A 13,372-nucleotide genomic window follows, 5' to 3' on the forward strand; every position below is an offset into this window, starting at 1 on the left:
CACAAAAATAATAATATTAATAACTGTGAAAGAAGCATAAAAGTTTTTTGTCATAAAGGATCCTTCTTGGGAACAAATAAATAAAATAGTAAATGCTAAGGGCGCCACTCAACCAGGGGGCGCTGTGATGGTGGGAGTGGAAGAAAAATAAAAGTGGAACTTATATTTTTACAGTTATTTTCATACAAAAAAAACAATACTATTATTTCTTAGTATGAAAAGAATTATTCCACATTACTGTATAGTAAAACCTTTAAATAGAAATGATATGTAATTAACCCCCCTCCCCCCTTCTGACTGATTGCCATTTACCTGCTGTCTGAGAGACGGGGCTGAGTGATCTGACATGACATCAGAAGGCAAAAAAAATGACCAAAACTTTCCAAGTAAGAAAGGAAAAGAAAAAGAAGAAAATCATGAACAGATAGAGGTACTATAAAAACGGTTATGAATATTTGTGTATGTTGCAGAGAGATAGTTTTCAGAAAAACTTTTACTCTAACATTGTTTGTCTAACAACACTAGCAATATATTTTATATTATATTATATTATATTATATCATATCATATTATATTATATTATATTATATTATATTATATTATATTATATTATATTATATTATATTATATTATATTATATTATATTATATTATATTATATTATATTATATTATTATATTGGTACTCCATAGTTAGACCGGTCACCTTTGTAAGCAATACTTGCTCTACAGCAACATTTCATTTTCAGGGGGCATAAGACTTTTAAAATAAAGATAAATTCCTCACTTTGACACACACATGGTATTTCGTAGGATTACTAGATTATTATCACCTATGATAAAAAAAAAACAGGCACACCCCGTTGCATGTTCAGTATGAAGTCCATAAAGTCAATAAATCAAGTAGTATAACATATTATACGAATAACTCACAACAAAAGTAAGGTGTAATGCAGCATAATAATACAGATGTGCCAAAATTGCTAAATTGATTATGTACATGTAATATAGATTTATTGAATACATTGTTGTGGTAATTACATATTACATATAATTTCAAGATTTTACATCAAGACTGAATTACAAGTACAGGTCTGTGAATGACACATTGACACACACAGAGCAGGCTTGAATGGATACAGAACTTCTCACTACTGTTCTGGGTGCAATTTATATGTTCAGGGAGCTTCAGCAGCAGCATACCGTCTTCATGAATATCAGACTTATAGTCCCCACACTGCAGATGTATTAGAATCTGTGCTTAAATGTCATCCAAAATAATTTGCAGGGGAACAGATGAAATCTTTCAATAAACCACACATTATCCTTCACATGTCTGACTCAATAACGATTTAAAACAACTATTTAAATTTAGTTCAGGTGGATCTATTCACATACTTTTATTATATTAATCCGCACTTACAATATTTACCACCGTTCGGCACCATTTATCTTTTTCCTCTGAGCATGGAGCAGCGGACTTGCTTGGATTCTTAATGAATCCTGGGATACCCAAGGCCACGTAGGATACACCGTCCTTCAAATTGGGCAAAAGGAAGCCACTAAATTTGAACTCAGCATAGGAGTCTAAAACTGTAGCAGGAGATGAAGTTGTTTAGGGAGTTCAGTATTAAAAGAAACCACTCGAGGTCTCTGTAAAATCTTTTTTTTTTTGTAACATAATTATTAATATATGCACTTTATGCTTTGTGCGATTATGCTTTTTTTATTTGTTGTGCCAATGGTTTGGGCCACATCCCTTTATGCTAAGCTTTAATTATATTGTATTTGGAATTTTTTTTCTGTCACTTGTTTACACTGTTTTATTTTGTAGATAGTTCAATTTTGCACTATGCAAAAGCTGTTAAAATTACAATTTATTTTATTTATTTCTAATTTGGACCTTGTTGTGTTATTTCATTACTTTCATTGAGTATTGATGAAATCGGTTTTTATTGTTCCTTGATAAAAGAAAAGTTCAAGCCTAATCAGTTTTTTGTGAATTTACTGCGATGAATGGGGGTAGGTGGGGGTTGAGCACCACCGAAAATATTGACTTTGTATAGGGCCGGCCCTGCTGCTGAACAATGCTGGAATGAATGAAACTTGTTTCCTCAGTGGGGCTGAGATATCACCGCTCTTCCAGTCCAGATTCAATGGGAGCAGACGGCTCAGAGAACAGGAGAACTTGCCAGTGGATGGCTAATTAGGACCAGTATGAATGTTGGAAAAACTTTAAAGGGATGAAAACTGGATCTATTCTCTCTCAGAGAGCTCACAGGAAGCACAATCGGCCCACAGATAGCTGGTGATTCTCACTGCTTACCACTAGATTGTCGCTATGATCTGTTTTCACGTTCAAAAACAGACCACAGAGCAAATTCTCCCAGAATGACGTCTGTGGTTCAGAAAAATAGCAGGATGGTGCTAGACTAAACTATTGCAGGGAAAATGCCTCCATTAACTTCATTGCTCTCCCTCTACAACTAAGTCTGTTTTACATAATGTGTAGTCTGTGTGGATTTTACAGGAGGATCTGATTACATTATTATTATTACTACAATTACCTCTTGCCATGTTACTGAGTTTGTTGGAAAGTTGTGTCGTGCAGTGGGATACAGACAGTACTCTACAGTAAACCTAGTGGTGAAATTTAGATTATTGCTCCTTTAACTTTTTCTGAAATGATGGAGATCCACTCCTGGTGATGGTTAGTGGGGAGATGTTTAGATGATCCTGGCCTCCTGCATCAGACTAAAATTAAATCCAGACCAGCAATATAGAGTTGAAGCAGCAGTAAAATGTGGCTGCAGGTGAACATGTTTCTCAGCAGTTTAGTCATGTTGTTAAAATTGACTAAACCATATAAACCATGAGATTTTCTAAATGCAAATGGAATTCAAATGCATTATTATTTGTTTCTGTTACACTCCTGGTTACTGAATATTGTTCCATTGTTCCTGCATCGAGGCAGAAGTCCTGCTCCATTCAAACTGCAGTTTAGCGATGCTGTCTTTTACGCTAAAAGGCATATCTGTAAACACAGATCTAGCTCGCATATGTAAATAACCAATTATCATGCTGGTACTCAGTGTTGGTTCTAGACCAAATTTACTGGGGGGCCAAGGGGAGATAAATGTTTTTTTCATGGTGCGCCAAATAAAAGAATGAAATAAAAAAAATTGTCCAAATTTCTTCATCTGATATATTAAATGAAGAAAACAGCCATTTACAGCTCTGGAAACTTTAGTTCTAGTAGACGATAACTGGGATCCTATCAACATATGACTTAAGCTGCGTTCACATCGAACAAGAAACTGCAAACATTTTGGCAGTTTTCTCTGTTTATGCTCACCTTGAAATTCGCCTGGCTGGTGACAGCATTTTATTTAAAAAAGCTAATCTTCACTGCGCTCCTTCACTGTAGACCACTGATTGGATTCGCGACATGAATGTAAACAAAAGTTCAGATTTTTCAACCTCTCAACCCCTTTTGTTTAGCTTAATTTAAAGAAAAGGCGGTTATGTAACTTCACCAAAGTCACCAAACTCATGCTGCGAAATTTGCATTCAGCTAAAACCTTTAAGCTAAAAGTGCTACAACTTCATTTTTCAACTGTCAATAAAATAAAACAGTAAAATTAAAAATATACAGATGTTAAAGGAACCTTTTCAGTTGCAGTTTTGGTGCCAATACATATAATTTATTTTTCATAAATAAATTTTGTATTTTGTCTTTGGTACAGGGGCCATAAAAGAAGCCAGTACCAGTCCTACAGGGGCATGGGCCCCGGCTGGCCCCGACGTAGATTCGACCATGCTGCTACCCTTTCTTTCCACAAACTGCGACGGATGCTGCCTTCAATAAACTGGTTGAAATGGGAGTGGGCACCGACGTTTGAAAGCATCTAATTGGAAACTCCGTTCTTTGGGTGGAAAAACTATGATAAAAGTGAGGCTGCCAAGCACAGGCGCCACCAGGCCCTCTGACTGGCATAAGTCTTTAACGTATGGGAAGGTTTTTGTACACGGACACAACTACCGAGACAGATGGAGCTTGTCAAGCATCAGGAAAAACTTCTCCATCCAACACCACTGTCACCCAAAATGAAACTGAATTTCAACTCGACACCTATTTTGCTTCCTTTGGGTCAGTTTATTGTATGGAGTGTCCTGATAAGCTAAGACAGATATTAATTATCCTGTCAAATTATATCTGTAAAATACATTTTCACTGCCTCTGTTCATCCCCTATGGTCTGTCGCTTATTGTCATCCTGATGGAACTAAATTGACAGCAATAGATCTGTAAAACTGAGAACCACTGGTTTAAAGGAAAACAGTCATACAAGCTAAAGTCTAGTCAGTCTTTGTTCAACTGCACTGATGTGGTACAATTTCCATCATACTGAACACAAAAAGTCTATGTTTTAAGGTAAATCAAACTCATCTAAATTAAATAATAACAAGATGAGTTCAGTTCTAACAACTCTGAAAAAAATAATGCAAACGTTTTTGACATCTACTTAATAATAATTAGTTACTTAACACAATTGTTGTGCTAACATGCACAAATTGTGGTAAAGTAACTAAATATGATTTAAGTAAATGCCAAAAACTGTTACATATTTTTTTTTTCAGTGAAATATATTTTAAAAAGCTTTAGCTGAAGAATATATTAAGGTAAACAGTAAATACCAAATTATTTCTTTGTGTTCTTACTACAATTTCTCAAATAAAAATGTATTCTCCAAGGTTGCTCACCTGCTTTGGTCCGTAGTTTATTGTCAGACTGGGGGAACAAAACTGAGAGTGGGAGTTTTCTGATGAGCTAAAGTTAGAGCCAAGCCAAAATCAACTGGGAGTGGTTAAAGAGAAATACCAACAGTTTCTGAGTGAATAAAAAAGTGATTTAATTCTGCTTTTAAAAATTCTAGTTTCATTTTCTGTCTTTGGTTTGATACATAAAAACCTGAAGCGTGCTGAGCAATGCTGTTTGATTTACTGCATCATAAAATATTTCTAACTGTGAGGAAATGCTTTATATCTTTTACTATGAAGTTTCAATGCCTCCATACAGAGAAAATGGGGTCATTTCCACTATTTGAGAACCATAAACATATCCAAATGCATGAAAATGATCCTCAAATTCTGTGTTTTGTAAAAAAAAAAGTTTATTTCTTTTCTTAAGTCCCTTAAGCTATTACTGGCTGCAAAACAAACAACAACAAAAAAAACGACTTTTATTTGATACATTTATACAATCTTGTACCTTGATTTTACTAATCAAATTTTTCTAATCTTTTTTTATTTTATCTTTCTCATTAATTATTTGTCTTTGTTTTCCTTCTGCACCTTGGCCTCTCATCATGTTTGATATACTGTTTGTTTACGAATTTCTTATTTCTTTTATATATTTCTTCACAAAAAAAGAATAAATTAAATAAAAACATCAAGCAACAATTTCAGGGTCATCTTACTCTTTTTCTTTTTTTTTTTAAACTTATTTCAAAGTTTAGCTTAAAATTTTAACTGTATTAACTATAATTTTATTTAACTAAATGAACCTCTTCATATAGACAGAATGACCAATATATGTTTAAGAGCTTACATGTAAAACTAAAATGAAACTGAGTAAAGTAATGACTCAGATACAGTATAAACTCTGAGGGAAATTTTTTAGGAAGTAGCTGATACCATCTCATTCATGTCTCCATGGGAACCAAAACAGGAACAAGCCAATCGTGTGCTTGCCTGGAACAGGGCGAATCACTTAAGCAGGAAACAGACCTAGCCAACTTGGTAAAAATAGATGGCGTGCTTATCATTTTCCCGGCCTACATGTCCCATATTTTCTAATTTAACAAATATATACAAACAAGGCATTTGTACAAATACAGTAAATCTACCATAATGAGAGGAGCAGTTGGAAAATAGAGACAAATAAATAAGCAGACAAATAGACTGAAAAAAAAAGAAAAAATTAAAATCAAGGTACAAAACTGTATAAATTTAGAACATAAATAGTTTTTCAGCTTTTGCAGCCTTTGGCAGCTTAAGGGATTTAAGAAAAGGATCTAAACTTTTTTTTTTTTTACAAAAACACCATATTTGGGAATTACTTTTGTAAATGTTTCTATATAGTGGTTACCAGGGGAGGATCTAGGATTCTAGGAGATCAGGGGCTTAGCCCTGAGGGCGAAGATGAGACTGCAGACTTTCTGGTAAATCCCTTTCTAATGTAAAATATGACCGATTACTGGATTAAAGAAATGTCTCCTATACTACATGCCATCACACATAACAATTCCCCCTCCAAAACATGGGAAGAAATTAATTTAACTGCCTTCCTCCTTTTGTTATTATTTGCCAGAGTTATGATGGGGGGATCCATATGTTTTAGCTGCCTGAAATAATCCATTCCCCCTCCATAACATGGGAAGAAATTAATTTACCTGCAAATATTTACCTGTGTTTATTCGTTTCTTCATCAGCAACAAACTTTGTGGATTTGGGGACATTTGATCAATATTTGCAAAAGTTATGAGAGGGGAATCATATATCTTAGCCACCTGATATAATCCATTCCCCCATAACATGTGAAAAAATAAAACAAATCCTGTGAATTCTGAAACTTTTCTACATCATGTTTGAAACATTTATTATTTTATATTTTTAAATCAAAAATAGTTCAAATAAACATGGCTGTTGGTTTGATTATCTTTATGAAATGTATTTTCAATTCTCAATTCAAAATGTCTGCAGTAGGATTGCTCCAGACATTTGGTTTGAACCTTTTATGGAATATTTGTAAATTATTAGATAAACATTTAAACAGAAAATGCATTTCCTAAAGTTCATCAAAGGGGAAATGGATCATATCAGGTGGCTAAAATATATGATTTCCCTCTCATAACTAATAATGATCAAATGTCACAATAAACAGGATTTGTTGTTGATGAAGAGAGAAATAAACACAGTTAAAGACTTGCAGGTGAATTCATTTAATCCCATATTATGGAGCAGATTATTTCAGTGAGCTAAAATATGCATTCTCTCCTCTCCTCCTCCCATATCTTTGAATAATAAAGAGCAACTGTCTCCAAATTCTCAGAAACTGATAGCATGTCGTATACTAGAAAAGTCCTTAATACAGTAATCTGTCATATTTTACATTAGAAGGGGATTTACCAGAAGGTCTACTCTCTCGTCTTTTCAGGAACTCTTAATTTCTGTGTCCTGCTATCAGCCAGTTTCCATCGTCTTATATCACCAATGAAAAATGATACTCACTACGAATGGGAAAACTGTTTAGTGACTGACTTTTATTTCTCAGGCTGAAGTGACAGAAGTTGGAGAAAGACCGATTATCTTGGCATTTAAAAAAACAACACAAAACAGCTTAAAAAGTACCTTGTCTATTTATTTATTTATTTTACAATTTTGTAAACAACAGCTGCTGATTAAACTGGATGTTACAACATTGACATCATTATATAAGTTGTTTTAACGAGTAATCGATCAGAAGCGCAGTGAAAATGGTCCCATCTGCCATGTCCGCCTCTCTGGCTTCAATGCTCGCTCCAGACACAAGAAATTGAATTTCACACAACACCGGGACAAAGAACGTCTGAAAGTCAGTCAGAGCTTCACATACCCTGGGACATCAGTTTGTTTAGCAAAAGCTAGTGGTGACAACTTCTTCTGTAAGGTAATGTTACAGGCTGCTTTCCAGCGCATGCTGGAACTATCTGGTGAATTCCAGTACTGCACGTTTTACTCAGCTCAGCTCAGAAGAGAGCTGTAGCCCCAGTAGCGCCCCCTAGAACCACCACTGGTGGTTACACCATTTTATATCAGTGTCAGAATATCTCAAAATATCCCACAATGCACCTTGTAAAGTGGTGCATCTATGGTCTCTAAATGAGGATATTTTTCCCAGATTGCTTTGCAAGGGCTCCCACCACAAAGCATCATGGGATTTGTTTGGGGGGCGAGAGAGAACAAAGAAGGCACAGGCACTGTCCAGCAAGCCAGAGTCTTCTGACCAACGGGAAGTAAAAAGTGGTGATCATCTGTCCGAACGGTCAGTGAACTGAGTTCACTATAAAGCCCACTATATAATGTCCCCACTCTGTATAGTGATGGAGGGTTTAGGGTGGACAGGTCTGGTGTACCTTCATTGAGTACTGTACGCAGTGATTCACTGCGGGTCGAAGCAAGCCGGCTGCTCCTCGCAAGAAAAAGAGAAATGGTGGAAAAAAGGGAAATGGCGTCAAACAGTGGTGAATATTCAAAGTTCAGGTTAATATAATACAGGTAATATAATACAAGTATGTGAACAGTCGTCGTCATCGTCTCCCGCTTTATCCGGAACCGGGTCGCGGGGGCAGCAGACTAAGCAGAGACTCCCAGACTTCCCTCTCCGCAGACACCTCCTCCAGCTCTGTTGGGGGAAGCCCTAGTCGCTCCCAGGCCAGCCGAGAGACATAGTCTCTCCAGCGTGTCCTGGGTCGTCCCCTGGGCCTCCTCCCGGTGGGACGTGCCTGGAACACCTCCCGAGGGAGGCGTCCAGGGGGCATCCGAAGAAGATGTCCGAGCCACCTCAACTGACTCCTCTCGATGTGGAGGAGAACCGGCTCTACTCTGAGCCTCTCCCGAATGACCGAGCTCCTCACCCTATCTCTAAGGGAGAGCCCAGCCACCCTGCGGAGAAAGCTCATTTCAGCCGCTTGTATCCGGGATCTCGTTCTTTCGGTCATGATCCAAATTTCATGACCATAGGTGAGGGTAGGAACGTAGACCGACCGGTAAATTGAGAGCTTTGCCTTTTCGCTCAGCTCTCTCTTCACCACAACAGACCGGTGCAGCGTCCGCATTATTGCAGCAGCTGCACCGATCAGTCTATCGATCTCCCGCTCTATTATTCCCTCACTCGTGAACAGGACCCCAAGATACTTGAACTCCTCCACTTGAGGCAGGGACTCTCCTCCAACCTGAAGGGGACAAGCCACCTTTTCCCGGTCAAGAAGCATGGCCTCGGACTTGGAGGAGCTGATTCTCATACCGGCCGCTTCACACTCGGCTGCGAACCGCCCCAGTGCACGCTGTAGGTCTTGGCAGGAGGGAGCCAGCAGACCTACATCATCCGCAAAAAGCAGGGACGAGATCCTCTGCTCCACAAAACAGACTTCCTCTGGTCCTTGGCTGCGCCTAGAAATCCTGTCCATAAAAGTTATGAACAGGACTGGTGACAGAGGGCAGCCCTGTCGGAGTCCAACATCCACTGTGAACAGGTCCGACTTACTGCTGACAATGCGAACCAGACTCCTGCTCCGCTTGTACAGAGAACGGATGGCCCCTAATAAAGGGCCCCCGACTCCATACTCCTGGAGCACCCCCCACAGGGCAGGACGGGGGACACAAATGCCTTCTCCAAGTCCACAAAACACATGTGGACTGGTTGGGCAAACTCCCATGAACCCTCAAGCACCCTGCAGAGGGTGTAGAGCTGGTCCACTGTTCCACGGCCAGGACGAAAACCACACTGCTCCTCCTGCAGCCGAGGTTCGACAATCAGCCGGACTCTCCTCTCCAGCACCCTGGCATAGGCCTTTCCGGGGAGGCTGAGAAGTGTGATTCCCCGATAATTGGAACACACCCTCCGGTCCCCCTTCTTGTGGAGGGGAACCACCACCCCAGTCTGCCAATCCAGGGGTACTGTCCCCGACCTCCACGCGATGTTGAAGAGACGTGTCAACCATGACAGCCCGACAACATCCAGAGCTCTAAGATACTCAGGACGGATCTCGTCCACCCCCGAAGCCTTGCCACCGTGGAGTTTTTTGACCACCTCAGTGACTTCGGCCTGGGTGATGAACGATTCCAGCCCCAAGCACCCCGTCTCTTCTTCCCCCACGGAAGGCGTGTCTGTCGGGTTGAGGAGATCCTCAAAGTATTCCTTCCACCGCCCGACGATATCCTCCTTCAAGGTCAGCAGCTCCCCACTCCCACTGAAAACAGTGTTAGCGGAGCACTGCTTTCCCCTCCGGAGGCGCCGGACGGTTTGCCAGAATCGCTTTCGCCCGGTACGGCGGAGCCGGGACCCCACCCTGGAGCCAGGCCTGGGGTTGGGGTTCGTTGGCGAGCGCCTGGTGGTCGGGTTCTTCCTCGCGGGACCCGGCCGGGCCCAGCCCGAAGGAGCGACGCGTGGCCATCCCCCAGTGGGCCCACCACCTGCAGGGGGAACCATGAGGGACCGGTGCAAAGTGGATTGGGCGGCAGCCAGAGGCGGAGACCTCGGCGACCTGATCCGCGGGCGCTTAAACTGGCTCTGGGGACGTGGAATGTCACCTCACTGGCGGGGAAGGAGCCCGAACTTGTGCGGGAGGTGGAGCGATACCAGCTAGAAATAGTTGGGCTCACCTCTACGCACAGCCAGGGCTCTGGAACCGAGCTCCTTGAGTATGTGAACAGTTTTGTCTTAAATGACTGAAAATAGTTATTTTAAATGTTTAGTGAGTCAGATATGTGGTGGTTAATGTTTGGTTTATTGAGTACGGTACTGATGCTGAAGCTACTTGAAATGTAATTAGCACAAAAGAACAGTAGCAGGTAGTTCAGCATCCGTCCTTCGTCTGCTTTGTGCATCAACTGTCATGGTTGCCAGGTGACAGAGTTTATTCTGTTAGAGGGGCGGTGACACCGGGGGAAGGCTGGACCTGTTCGAATCTATAGCGGAAATCTTTCAGTCTCCTTATTTTCACGACCTACAAAGGAACCAGTCCAGGTGGGCCTGGTCCTTTCTAGGACGCAGTTGTCAAATTCAAAAACACTGGTTATCTCTATTTTTCAACACACTTGCGTTAAATGTAGCTCATAGCAGGCATATGCAGAATTTTGCCATGCTGAGGAGATAGTGACTACCTCCAGGGAGAAGAACTAAAATATGGCAGATAGCCACTGTTTAGTGGATTTGCAGACATTCCACAAATGTAAAAAAATTAGGGCAGATATTATTAGTAGTTTACATTTTTATTTATTGAGTTGTTGCCATGTGACCAAGATGTTCAGTAGAATAAGTTCTCACAGCAGAGTAGTTTCCTTGTGATAATAGATATAACCTTAAACCTGTATTCTAAGTGTGAGGAGGATAAAGATTCTTTTAACTGTGTTTTTACATAAGAAATAATAATAATAAAAACTGTCCCTTTTTTATCGGGTGATCTAGGATCTCTAGCAGAGCGGTTCTACACGTCAATACATCAGATGGTTTCTGAAAGTTACAAGGTTCTATAAAGCTACTCTGAATATTATTAAGAACTGTTCTGATATTAGAAAACTTAATTTGTACTTTTTAATACAAAGGTGAGTACTTCAGTACTTTAACTTGGGTGTAGCAACTTTTATTTTTAGTTAAGTACAATTTCACCATGAGAATCAATACTTTAACTCAAGTACTATAGATGAGTGCATTGTCCACCACTGGTGATTACATCATATTTTTTATTGATCTAATCAGAGTACAAAAAACTTTTTTTCTGACAAATGGAACAAATTATATAAATAAAATAAATAAAAATGTTTTTTTTTTGGATAAAAGTTCTCACGTTAACACAAAAAAATCTCAAGAGAAACCAAAAGGAAAATAATAATAATTATAATTTAATTATAATTATAATAATACAATGAGCAATGGGATTTTTATAAATTTTTATAAATTTTCTTACTATTAATCTTACTATTTCTTTAGCCCATATGGTTTAATGCAATCATTTAGAAAGAAAATTAATGTAGACACCAAATAATTAAAGGCAGATCTCTGTTGTTCAAGGTCTTAAACTTCATCATTAAAATGAAACAAAATATGTCTGAAATACTGTTTATTTGGAAATATATAAGCAACCTGAAAGCTAACATGGTTTGCATGTTCTGTGTTTTCCCTTTCATTTATATGGTTTGAGCATCTCTGGATCTTCCTGACTAATTTCCAATATTTATTGTTCATAATTAACATTTATTGTTCTTATATTATTAAAACTTCAATCATATTACAAACTATTATAGCAGGACTTAAACAGGACTTCCCTCAGCTCTGTTTATGCTGCTGTCACTACTTCCTAGAGATAGACAACACAAACCCCCTTCCTGTCTCTGCCACCTGAGTTACAAATGATCCTCCGCCACATCCTCAGAAAAGAAGTAAAGGAGCAAATGATATTATATATAATATAATATTATATATATTATATATAATATTTGAAATCTGTAAGGAATTTAAACCACAGAGGAAGAGCATCAGAGGTCACCATGATAAGTACTGTCCAAATAATGCTGACAGTTAGGGAGGAACTAGCACCAGGAAGTAAGGCGCTTCCTACAGCCAGTACAGTTCAAATCTGATGTCCATGTGGGAGCTTAATGGTTTCCCATAATCCTTTGCATGACAGGATGTATATGCTCAGCATATCTCTTACATTTAAACAAAAATACATTATTTTGTGACGAGTACTCTATGTGACACATGCTAATGTGCACATCTTCATATGTTTTTTGTTTTCATTAAAGGAGATTTTCATCTTTTCCTTACTTTTGCAATTATTTGTGTAGTTCTTTTCCAGAAGGCTGTAGTCCCAATTTTACCCAGTGTCATTAGTGAGTGTTTCTGTTGAATAATAAAAGGCCGACAAAACAGCAGTCTGGAGCACCTTCGGAGCACCTACCCAGGATACTGATCTTACTGTTGAGTCTGCAGATGTGAAGGGATAGGAGCTAAGAACAGAAGGTGGGAGCTCAAACTCAGGACAGAAGTACTAAATTCATAAAAAAACATTTATTTCCCAAACATCAGCTCTTCTTTCCCTATTCAACTCCTGAGGGCAATATGGTATGGAATATTATGATCATTGTGATTCTATTGATCAGTTAGTGTGTTGAATTTGAATAATCATTAATTAATATACAGTAATAATAGCCTAGAGCCCATTGAACCAGAGTTTAGGGAGTTAAGGTGAGACTAATCCACAAGGACATAAACATAAATGTCACTACCTGTATTGAATGGTCTCTGATACTCAGTAGATGCATAATAAAGGTCTGTAAAAGGGACATGATTCTATGTTCAGAGATTAAGTTATAGAGGGACACATCAAACCAGGAAACCTAAGAATGATCAGATCAAAATAGGAAGGTTTCTTGTACTGAGATTCTTGAATCAGCTGTAGTTGGTTGAAGCCAGGGCTCCAGCTCTGACTCCAGCTCTGACTCCAGGTTTGACTCAAGATCTGACTTCAGCTCTGACTGAAGGTGCAGGTGGAGATTCTCAGTTTTCCAGGTCATAGTCATTCCAAAAAGAAGTTAAATTTAAAAAACAATC

This window comes from Cyprinodon tularosa, unplaced genomic scaffold, assembly GCF_016077235.1.
Source record: "Cyprinodon tularosa strain WSP-4 unplaced genomic scaffold, ASM1607723v1 ctg192, whole genome shotgun sequence".
In the NCBI taxonomy this organism is placed as follows: domain Eukaryota; kingdom Metazoa; phylum Chordata; class Actinopteri; order Cyprinodontiformes; family Cyprinodontidae; genus Cyprinodon; species Cyprinodon tularosa.